We start from the raw sequence: 12,414 nt of genomic DNA, 5'->3' as shown, positions 1-12,414 counted from the left end.
TGGGGATTCTGCGAATGGAGGAAGAAGAAGAAGAAGAAGAAGAAGAAGAAACTGGATAATTTTGTGGTTTTAGGATTAATTTCGTGGATTCTGGGTGATTTAAAGGTTCCCTTTGTGGGCCAACACTGTCAAAAGTCTCTTGTTTTTTTTTATGGAAAAGTGTAAGAATAATATTGAGAGAGAGAGAGAGAGAGAAGAGAGAGAGACCTTACCTTACCTTACCTTACAGTTCGTTCGGGTTGCCCAGGTCCCTCAGTGTGAGGCACCTCTAATGTCTACCAGAGAGTTGCTAGTACATCTTCCGGTATATTTTGCATCTTCCAATCTTGGATGGTCTGGGATGCAGTTTAGATATTTGTCGAGCTTATTCTTAAACACATCTACGCTCACTCCTGATATATTCCTCAGATGAGCTGGCAACGCATTGAATAGACGCTGCATTATCGATGCTGGTGCGTAGTGGATTAATGTCCTGTGTGCTTTCCTTATTTTTCCTGGTATAGTTTTGGGCACTATTAATCTACCTCTGCTTGCTCTTTCTGATATTTTTAGTTCCACGATATTTTCTGTTATTCCTTCTATCTGTTTCCATGCCTGAATTATCATGTAGCGTTCTCTTCTCCTTTCTAGACTATATAATTTTAAGGATTGTAGTCTTTCCCAGTAGTCTAGGTCCTTAACTTCTTCTATTCTAGCTGTAAAGGACCTTTGTACACTCTCTATTTGTGCAATATCCTTTTGATAGTGTGGGTACCATATCATATTGCAGTATTCAAGTGGACTACGAACATATGTTTTTAATAAAGCATAATCATGTGTTCAGCTTTTCTTGTTTTGAAGTGCCGTAACAACATTCCCATTTTTGCTTTACATTTTGCCAAAAGAATTGCTATTTGATCATTGCATAACATGTTCCTATTCATCATCACACCAAGGTGTCTTTTAACTGCTTCCTTATTTGTGATTGTCTCATTATTAGGTCCCCTATATGCATATAGCTTTCCTTCTCTGTCTCCATAATTTATTGATTCAAATTTATCAGAGTTAAATACCATCCTATTTACCTCTGCCCAATCATATACTTTGTTAAGGTCTCTTTGTAGAGCGTTCCTATCTTCATCACAAGTAATTTCTCTACTTATTCTTGTGTCATCAGCGAAACTACTCACTACCGAATCCTTAACATTACTGTCTATGTCTTCAAATCATAATAACAAACAGTATTGCAGCTAACACCGTACCTTGTGGCACACCGGATATTACCTTGGTTTCATCCGATTTATCATCGTTTGCAATAACTATCTGTTTTCTGTTGTGTAAAAATTCGTTTTAACCATCTTCCTACTTTATCTACGATATTGTGTTTTCTAATTTTCTTTGCTAATATATTATGGTCTACTTTGTCAAAAGCTTTTGCAAAGTCTAGATAAACCACATCTGTTTCATTTCCGCTTTTCATATTTTTGAATATGTTCTCACGGTGGACTAACAGTTGGGTTTGTGTACTTTTTCCGGGTACGAAACCGTGTTGTCCTATATTAAACAAATTATTTTTTATTAAATGTTTCATAATATTTTTCTTCATTACCCTTTCATACACTTTCATAATTTGTGATGTTAGACTCACAGGCCTATAATTACTTGCCTCTAGTCTTGATCCACTTTTGAAAGTATGGGTGATATATGCTAATTTGTGCTCATCATAAATCTTGCCTGTATCTACACTTTGTCTTAATAATATTGCAAGTGGCTTTGCGATAGAATGAACTACTTCTTTGTTTAACAAAATAGCAGGGACTCCATCCGGCCCTGCAGCAGCTCCATTTTTAATTTCATTAATTGCCTGCACAATATCAGCTTCATTAATTTCTATGTCAGCTAAATCACTATTTTCGTCCCTTACTTCTATATCATTATCTTCATTATCTATTCTAGGGTGAATTCTCTCTTATATCGTTCTGCCAGTATGTTGCAAATTTCCTTTTTTTCATTCGTTAATCTCCCTTCAATTCTCAGAGGGCCTATTTCTATTCTTCTTGTATTCATCTTCTTCGCATATGAGTATAATAGTTTGGGGTTTTGCTTGATATTTAATAGGGTTTTTTTCTTCCAAGTCCCGTTTTTCATTTTCTTTTGATTGTATAAATCTTTTTGTTGGGCTGCATTTTCTATCTTACTTTTTAGTTCTATAACTTTCCATGCATTTTTTTCTTTTGCAAGACCTTTTTTCCACTTTCTGATTTTCTGGAACAAGATCCTTCTGTCTCTTGGTATGCATGAATGAGAGAGAGAGAGAGAACCGTCATCAAAAACACAATCCATCTTGTGGGTTTATGGGTTTTTGAGACCCGAGCTGCCTCAAAGTTTGAAGCATTTACTCATCCTTCAGATCTACTGTCAAGTACACACAACATTCTGCCTCAACATTCTATTTTGATATTTCTATATTTATATCTAAATGTTGTTTTAATAATAAATGAAGCTTCACTACAAATAAAACTGAAGATCTAGCAGGTATTCTAAAAAGAGTATTGCTTATTTTCATATTTTAAGGCTTTTTTCTCTCTAAAAAATGAATAAAACTGAAATAAGCAGAAGGATAGAAAAAACATTTTGTTCTACTAAATTCTCACACTGCAACAGTTTTTGGAAAATAATTTGAGAAGAGAGAGAGAGAGAGAGAGAGAGAGAGAGAGGAGAGAGAGAGAGAGGGTTTTAAAGTTTAACGAGCAAAGCACTTCTTGCCACGTAAAAGAAGAAGAAGAAGAGAGAAAGAGAGAGAGAGAGAGAGAGAAGAGAGAGAGAGAGAGCGGCACTATCAGCACGTACCGAGTCCAGAGAAAGAGTGGAACTTTTCCCAGGCGAAAGTGACGACGCTCCTTTCCAAAGGCATAAATTTCATTTACTGAGAGACACTTCTGAAAACTAGAGAGAGAGAGAGAGAGAGAGAGAGAGAGAGTGGAGAGAGAGAGAGAGAGAGAGAATCTCATGATGGATGCTGAAAAATTTTTACACAGAACCAACGTTTTAGGAAATCACTGAATCCACCACAACAGAGATAAGCAATGTTCGCTGTCCACAATAAATTCTAAAAAAACAGTATTGCGAATACGTACACGGTGTAAAATTGATTAAGATATGAATGATACAAAGTAATGATAAACTCTGCATTCGTAACTATCCATTGAAGGCTTCATAATATCTGACGAATTGTTCAGTACAGTCTTACATTTTTTATCTTTCAGAAATAATCTATGGAAGCTGAAATGTTATGCATTTTTTTATTATTTTAATTGAATCATTGTCAAATTATTCATTTTGTCTATAATAAATAATATTTGCTTCAATAAAGGACTAGAAATTACCATCGACTGTTTTTGCAAAGTTGTAATGAACCCCAAAATGGATTTCTGTATCGCTAAAAAGAATCTTTTGCCACTCCTCAGCAATTCATATCACAATATTGCTTTTGTGGACAAAATAACTCTTCGTAAGTAATAGAAAATGAAATCAAATTAAAATTAAATTGAAAAGAGGCAGAATCATTTTTCACTTGAATTTATTGTCCTTTGAATTCACATTTCAACAGATTTGCTTTCCGTCGAATTCGGATAAATTAATTATTAATTGCCTTTCGGGTTTCAGTTCAATTTACTCTGACTGATTGATTGATTGGATGTAAAGATGTGGTTCACTTGTCGGATGGATTGGCTGTGTGAAGGGAGAGAGAGTGTGGTTTTATACATGCAATTATATATATATATTATATATATATATATATATGTGTGTGTGTGTGTGTGTGTGTGTGTGTACGTGTCGTGTGTGTGTGTGTGTGTGTGGCGTGTGGATTTCCGTACATCTATCAAATGAGTTTAACAAAGCAAACATATTCTTTTGTATACATCTGTCATGTCCCATACACCGAAAAAAACGAGAGAGAGAGAGAGAGAGAGAGAGCAGAGAGAGAGAGAGAGAGAGAGAGAGAGAGAGAGAGAGAGAGAGTCTAAACATTACGAAATGTCAAAGAAAACTCAATAATTAAAACCGGAAAGGGAAACTTATCGGAAGCTCGTCCACTGACATTTGAAGCAAGAGATCCAGTCTCTCTCTCTCTCTCTCTCTCTCTCTCTCTCTCTCTCTCTCTCTCTCTCTCTCTGGCCCCAGACACCAGATGATATGCTGACAATATTCCTTCTCTTTGCATTTCCAATATTTTTCATCATTTATTTCGACGAAGCCATTTCGTCTTTTTCTTTTTGCAATAATGCCAAAAGATTGGAGCGCTTGAAAGACCTCAGATGGAGGACATGGAGGATGCTCCAGGATTTTTGGAATAATAGGAATATGGTAAGGTTTACGATTTTAGCTGTATTTCTGAGAAGATGCCACAAACACACACACACGCACACACACCCACTATACTATATATATATATATATATATATATATTATATATATATATATATATATATATATATATATATATATATATATATATAGTTTTCATAATTTCAGTCAAATAATTAATATTCACTGATTTCTCCATCTGAATTTGTAACCCAAAATACTACAATTTCTCCTTGTTTATATTCCCGACTTCAAAGAACAAACGGTATCTACTTTCCCTCAGTCCAGATTACTTTTACTGGACACAAAATTCGATCCCAATTCTCTGTTCAAAACTAAATTCGGCTCCAAAATCAGTGGGAATCCCTGGATTGGAGTTGAAGCTTATTGCTCCATCTCTCTTGGTTACTGGAGCACAACACAATTACTCTCTTTAATTCCTTAATATAATTATCCTTGTATTTCAATAATTCACTAATACTTTTAGTTATTTATAATCTCTATTTATTTGTTAACTTATGATTTTTTCTAATAAGTGATCTCCTCTGTCTCTGTTTCCCTTTACCTTCCGTTATTTCTTTCGAATGGACACCTTGATATTCTTCGGAAGATTTAATTTCAAGTCAGTGGCCCCTGTTCTTCATCTTCTGAATAATAATAATAATAATAATAATAATAATAATAATAATAATAATAATAATAATAAGATAATGATAATGATAAATGATAATGATAATGATAATGATAATAATAATAATAATAATAATAATAATACATGAACAGGAATAAGGGATACCAACAGAACAAACTATTCGGAACAACCAGAAAAGACTATGAAGTCGAACCAAGTAACAGACTCTGGGAAAACATATGGAGCAATCCGCATCACACAACAAACACGCAACATGGCTCCAGGAAGTCAAGGAAGAAGAAACAGGGAGAATAAAACAAAGATTCACAGAGATCACGACAGACACAGTCAGACACCAACTAAAGAAAATGCCAAACTGGAAAGCCCCAGGTCCCGATGAAGTCCATGGATACTGATTCAAAAACTTCAAGGCCTACACCCACGAATAGCAGAACAACTCCAGCATTGTACTCAAATCACCATGGCACCCAAATGGATGACCACAGGAAGAACATCCTTAGTACAAAAAGACAAGAGTAAGGGAAATATAGCCACTAACTACAGGCCTTATCACCCTGCATACCAATAATGTGGAAGTTACTAACAGGTATCATCAGTGAAAGGCTATACAACTACCTAGAGGAGACAAACACCATCCCCCACCAACAGAAAGGCTGCAGAAGGAAGTGTAGGGCACAAAAGACCAGCTCCTGATAGACAAAATGGTAATGAAGAACAGTAGGATGAAGGAAAAACCAACCTAAGCATGGCATGGATAGACTATAAGAATGCCTTCGACATGATACCACACACATGGCTATAGAATGCCTGAAAATATATGGGGCAGAGGAAAACACCATCAGCTCCTCAAAAATACAATGCACAACTGGAATACAATACTTACAAGCTCTGGAATAAGACTAGCAGAGGTTAATATCAGGAGAGGATCTTCCAGGGCGACTCACTGTCCCCACTACTCTTCGTAGTAGCCATGATTACCATGACAAAAGTACTACAGAAGATGGATGCCGGGTACCAACTCAAGAAAAGAGGCAACAGAATCAACCATCTGATGTTCATGGACGACATCAATCTGTATGGTAAGAGCATCAAGGAAAATAGATACCCTAATCCAGACTGTAAGGATTGTATCTGGGGACATCAGGATGGAGTTTGGAATAGAAAAATGGCGCCGTTAGTCAACATGCAAAAAGGCAAAGTAACGAGAAATGAAGGGATAAAGCTACCAGATGGGAGCAACATCAAACACATAGATGAGACAGGATACAAATACCTAGGAATAATGGAAGGAGGGGATATATAAAACACCAAGAGATGAAGGACCACGATCAGGAAAGAATAATATGCAGAGACTCAAGGTGATATTCAAGTCAAAACTCAATGCCGGAAATATGATAAAAGCCATAAACACATGGGCAGTGCCAGTAATCAGATACAGCGCAGGAATAGTGGAATGGACGAAGGCAGAACTCGCCAGCATAGATCAGAAAACCAGGAAACATATGACAATACACAAAGCACTACACCAAGAGCAAATACGGACAGACTATACATAACACGAAAGGAAGGAGGGAGAGGACTACTAAGTATAGAGGACTGCGTCAACATCGAAAACAGAGCACTGGGCAATATCTGAAAACCAGTGAAGACGAGTGGCTAAAGAGTGCATTGGAAGAAAGACTAATAAAAGTAGACGAAGACCCAGAAATATACAGAGACAGGAGAATGACAGATAGAAACAGAGGACTGGCACAACAAACCAATGCCACGGACAATACATGAGACAGACTAAAGAACTAGCCAGCGATGAAACATGGCAATGGCTACAGAGGGGAGAGCTCAAGAAGGAAACTGAAGGAATGATTACAGCAGATATGTTCAAAGAACGATAGACGGAAATAACAAAGAGAGGCATGATTCAGTGGCAAAAGCCCTCCACTGGAGCCTGTGCAAGAATCATCAGCTGCCTTGCCAGTAATAAGTGGTACGAGCACCAACCTGAGGGAGTGATAGAAAACTGATCACGCAAAGATCCTCTGGACTATGGTAACAGAACAGATAGGGTGATATGTGCGAACAGACCAGACGTGACGTTGATTGACAAAGTCAAGAAGAAAGTATCACTCATTGATGTCGCAATATCATGGGACACCATAGTTGAAGAGAAAGAGAGGGAAAAAATGGATAAGTATCAAGATCTGAAAATAGAAATAAGAAGGATATGGCTATGCCAGTGGAAATCGTACCCATAATCATAGGAGCACTAGGCCACGATCCCAAGATCCTGAAAAGGAATCTGGAAAAACTAGAGGCTAAAGTAGCTTCAGGACTCATGCAGAAGAGTGTGATCTAGAAACGGCACACATAGTAAGAAAAGTGATGGACTCCTAAGGAGGCAGGATGCAACCCGGAAACCCCACACTATAAATACCACCCAGTCGAATTGGAGGACCGTGATAGATAAAAAAAAAAAAAAATAATAATAATAATAATAACAATAAAGTTTTGAATTGATATTACTCTCAGTCTTACTTTCTCTGATTAAACCACACGAATTCAATGAGGTCTCATGACGAATAAGCTAGACATTCAAAACTTCAGTTTTAAAGGAATAGACGTGATTTTATCAAGAGTAAAACTTCTCTGTGTTTTTTTCTATCTTCTTTCAGGAATTCCTTTTAACACTTATTGTAACGAAAAAACATTTTGTTCGAAAGCAAAAGAAACCATCCATTATCACAAACAGCAGGGGAAATCAGTCACGTCCTGGACAGGGCATAACTGTTACGAGCCAGTTCTGACAGGAGATGCTCTGCCACTGTACCGAGGATAGGAATTATTATTATTATTATTATTATTATTATTATTATTATTATTATTATTATTCAGAAGAACAAGCCCTCCACCGGGACCGCTGACTTGAAATTCAGCCTTCCAAAAGAATATTAAGGTGTTCATTAGGTAGAAGTAACAGAAGATAAATGGAAATACAGAAAGAAGAGACCACCAATTAAAAAAGAAGATAAATTAAATTACTAAATAAACATATAGAAATGTTAGTAAATTATCAAAATACAAGGAGAATTGTATGAGGGTAGTAATGCATTGTATTTTCTCTTGAACTTCTGAAGAAGTTCCAATTGCCGACATCTTCAGAAGGGAGACTGTTCCACAATCCAGCTGTGTGAGAAATATCACCTATTTTTATGGAATTAACCACAAATAATGGTCAGAAAATAATACCATTATATATCAGTATGGCTGCCAAAGTTCGAGTCGTTTCATTACCAGTCCATGTTTATGAAGCAGACAGGATTCAGCCATATTTTGTTAGATGTTTTTAGTCTAATGCTTTTAATAAATGGAATATTATCGTCAATAGAACAGTAATTCTCCATAAAGCTGTTTTATTGCAAGTTAAAAATATTCAAACTACACTGCTGCATTTGTACTGGGCTGCAGTTACGTAATGTAGATAAAACGTATTTGTTTATGTAATTTAAAGCAATGGTTTTATTTAGGAAGATTTATGCCATGGAGTGTACATTGGCTTAGAGCTTCTAAATTAAAATGATTTCAGATTTACTTAATCATATCTGTAATTTATTTGAGGGTATTTTTTATCGTGATTTTCACACTGAATAATAATGAGATTAAACAGAATGAAGAAATTTAATGCAGTGAAAAATATGAATAATACTGATTTGTATTTTCATTCGACATTATTTATCAACCAAAAAAAGTTACATATTGTTTACAAATATTCTCCAAGTAATATTAGTAGGAAAAAATAAACAGAGATCACTGAAAATCACATAAAATCTATGAACATAAACCTACAAGATGCTTAGTATGCAAATTATCCCCAACATTTTTTTATTCTTTTTTTCAATATATTCACTACTTTAGCTATCATGACATTACTATCAAGATAGGTGTAGCCAGCAACCTATTCTTAAGAGCCTTACGAATTTGTTCCCCAGATTTCCCCTGGAAAAAGAATTTGAACTAATTCGTAAGCAACTTTCTTTCTTTAAAGTATCCTGACCATATAATTGAGAAAGCAATCCAAAAGCAACGTAATTTTCTACCGACCCCCTAAAGACAAGACCAGAGACACGCCCAACAATAAAATAAAAATTCCTCACCTGGAGACGATTAAGAGAATAACCCACACCCTTGGGAAATCCAACCCTTTTGCATTTACCTACCCAAATACCTTAGCCAAATCCCTGATTAACGTCCAACAAAAGACATCTCCCAAAGACTCTGGGGTCTGTGAGATCCCATGCCAGGACTGTGACCAATCTTACATCGGATTTACAGGTAAATCACTTCCCAAGAAATTTAATTAACACACAAACGGTCAGTTAGGTAATGGACAACAGGACTCGGGCTATTTTCAACCATATAAATGAACATAACATAGAATAAACTGGAATTTGTCACGTGTAATTTATAGCAGCAACTGCCGGTACAAGAGTCAAATGATGGAAATCGGCCTTAATAAAAGAGAAGCAGGTAATGAAACATCTCAAAAGGGGCGTGGGTTTCAGATGTCGTCGACCAAGTTTTCATTCAACCAACGCTTAAGAAGATTTAAAGGAAGATTATCAGCGGGGGGGGGTGACCTAAATGGCTTACTTGTGGACGGATCTCTTTGGTATAAATATCACCTTTTCTGTAAACTTTTCTCATTAATATACCTGAAGAGAGAGACAGCAGTCTCTGAAATATAGTACTTTTCTCTCTACATTTTGGTGTTTTTATAGGCTCCTTTTATTAGATATTATATATATATATATATATATAATATATATATATATATATATATATATATATATATATAATATATATGTGTGTGTGTATAGTATATATATATATATATATATATATATATATATATTATATATATAATATATATATATATATATATGTGTGTGTGTGTGTATATAATATATATATATATATATATATATATATATATATATATATATATACATACTTTCGTCATTATAAGACAATCTTGTGGAAACACTGCCACAATATTTCAGTCCAACGTAATCATACTCTCTCCCTCTCCCATTTCATTCGCGATATACTTATAAATACACCTACTGTCTCCCATTAGATTTCCCCTTTGCATTTTTAACGTATCATTCACCTGGAACTCATTAACTCATTTGCAGTCTGGTTAATCGTTTATGTATGCATATGTGTGAGTATATGTATACAACACGTATACATCTTACTAACAGGGCCTCAAGGACCTTGCAGATTCATAAATATCCTTTATAACAACAATATATTTGTGAGATCATCATCAAGTGTGAAATGTAAAGTCATCCACTGGATGCAGTACAATTTTCATGTGCAATACTCTGTTAGTGTTATGGATGATATTCTGCGGTTGGAACCTTTCCACCTCTGACGTGAGACTAATAGATATGAATCACAAGTAATGGACAACACCAAACAATCCATTTATGGCATATAAACGCATTTCGCCTTCCACTGATCACTGGTATAATTTCATTTCCTACAAAAAATAAACTACTTTATAGGAATAGATGCTTTTGTTATCTACAATTTTGACCGATTCCATTTCATCCTGATTTCGCTCAGGCCACGACAAACTCTTTTATGACAGGTTGGTTGGTGGAATGGTGTGTATATTCTTATTCTGGATAAAATACTGTTCTTGTTCAAGCTTTTTGAATTGATTGTTTCCCGAGATGATGATGATAAATATTGTAGTTAAAAAATGCCCATTGTAACATGACGCTTGAAATGGATAAACAAATCCAGTTATGTATATGTATACTGTAGATTCAAGGTAAATCTGCACAAAAAATACATTCTTGAAACTGCTCGAGTTCCATTTTTTTCGATCTGAGATTGAAAAGGGGAATTGAACAGTTTAACGAAATTTCTCTTTACAGATTTATCTAAATATAAAATGTATACATAGACATAACTGTGGACTTATTTTTCCAAAATTTGGAGTTGTTAGGTCTGAGCGAAAAGTGATTCAGTTTGAGTTTTCGTTAGAGAGAGAGAGAGAGAGAGAGAGAGAGAGAGAGAGAGAGAGAGAAACATTCAGTACGTGAAGCTGATAGTTTATCTGTCATTCTGCATCGAATACACGTCAAATAAATCGTTTTATATTTATCTTATATAAAAAAAAGGGCTAAATAATTCTATAGATAATTATCAATTGGTCTTTAATTTTAGTTACTGCGTTTATTACAGGCGAATATTTTTCTGAAATATTGAAACAACTTATCAACATATTAATTGCCAATTTGTCATGTAGTTGTCTTATCTGTTTCTTGATACTTTAACCTTCTTCAATATAAAAATAATAATAATAATTAACTAATGAATTATCTTCATTTAAAAAATCATATCTTAAATAATAAGTAATAATAATCAATATATCCATTTACGAGTCCCACAAAACCAGCAGATAAAAATATCGAAAATATTTGCTATTCAGTTTAAAACCAACTTCAGTGAAAGCTTCCACTCTTGACAGTAATATTCCTAAGATTTTGGAATACCCTGAGGCGAGATATATTCACCTCCTAGTTCCCCCTCGAATGTTCTATTTGGTAATCGTATGAAAGGGGAACTTTCATTAGAAGCTGTCTAATATCATCAGTGTGCATTGGGGATATAAATTCAACACAGTTTCTTCCACGTGTAACGAGCAGTGTTACTTAAGTCCGCGGATCTAATGAGAGAGAGAGAGAGAGAGAGAGAGAGAGAGAGAGAGAGAGAGAGAGAGAGAGACTCTCATGCATTATAAATTGATTCTCATCATAATGAGAGGTTTTTAAAAATAAAATACCGAGTGATATTCAGGAATTTTTCTTATAAAATCAAATGCCACGAATTTCTGAAAGGAAGAAATTCTGACTTTCCCTAAAAGTCAGGGAGGCAGAAATCAGTGAAAGCACCAGGAAAAAAGTCAACAGAATGTCTATTGGCGAAAGTGAGTCTCGCTTTCTAAATGAGAAAAGATTTTCTCATAGCTGATAAGTAAGACCACATATAACTACTTACTTAATAAAGTATAATCAGAAAAACTGAAATATTTTAAGCAGACTTTAACTACTAGTCCTATATTCTAACCCCCGTAGGAGGGTAGTACCATATGTGGACCTCACAGGGTCCACTGTAGACACTACTCAACGTTCTTTGCAGCGTCCCATCCTCCAGCCCCTAGCTGCAACCTCTCTCATTCGTTTTACTGTACCTCCGTTCATGTTCTCAGAAATTAATCTGAGAATTAAGAAAAGGAGTCTGCTCTCAAGAAGGGCGAAGTTCAGTTATATGAATTTTTTGTTTTGTGTAAACTTAAAAGCCCAATTTTCCCCTCCATTACTTCGTTCTTTCTCGAGAATACTCGA

Source organism: Macrobrachium nipponense, chromosome 34, assembly GCF_015104395.2.
Source record: "Macrobrachium nipponense isolate FS-2020 chromosome 34, ASM1510439v2, whole genome shotgun sequence".
NCBI classification, from domain to species: domain Eukaryota; kingdom Metazoa; phylum Arthropoda; class Malacostraca; order Decapoda; family Palaemonidae; genus Macrobrachium; species Macrobrachium nipponense.
Note: the sequence above shows the minus strand (reverse complement) of the source record.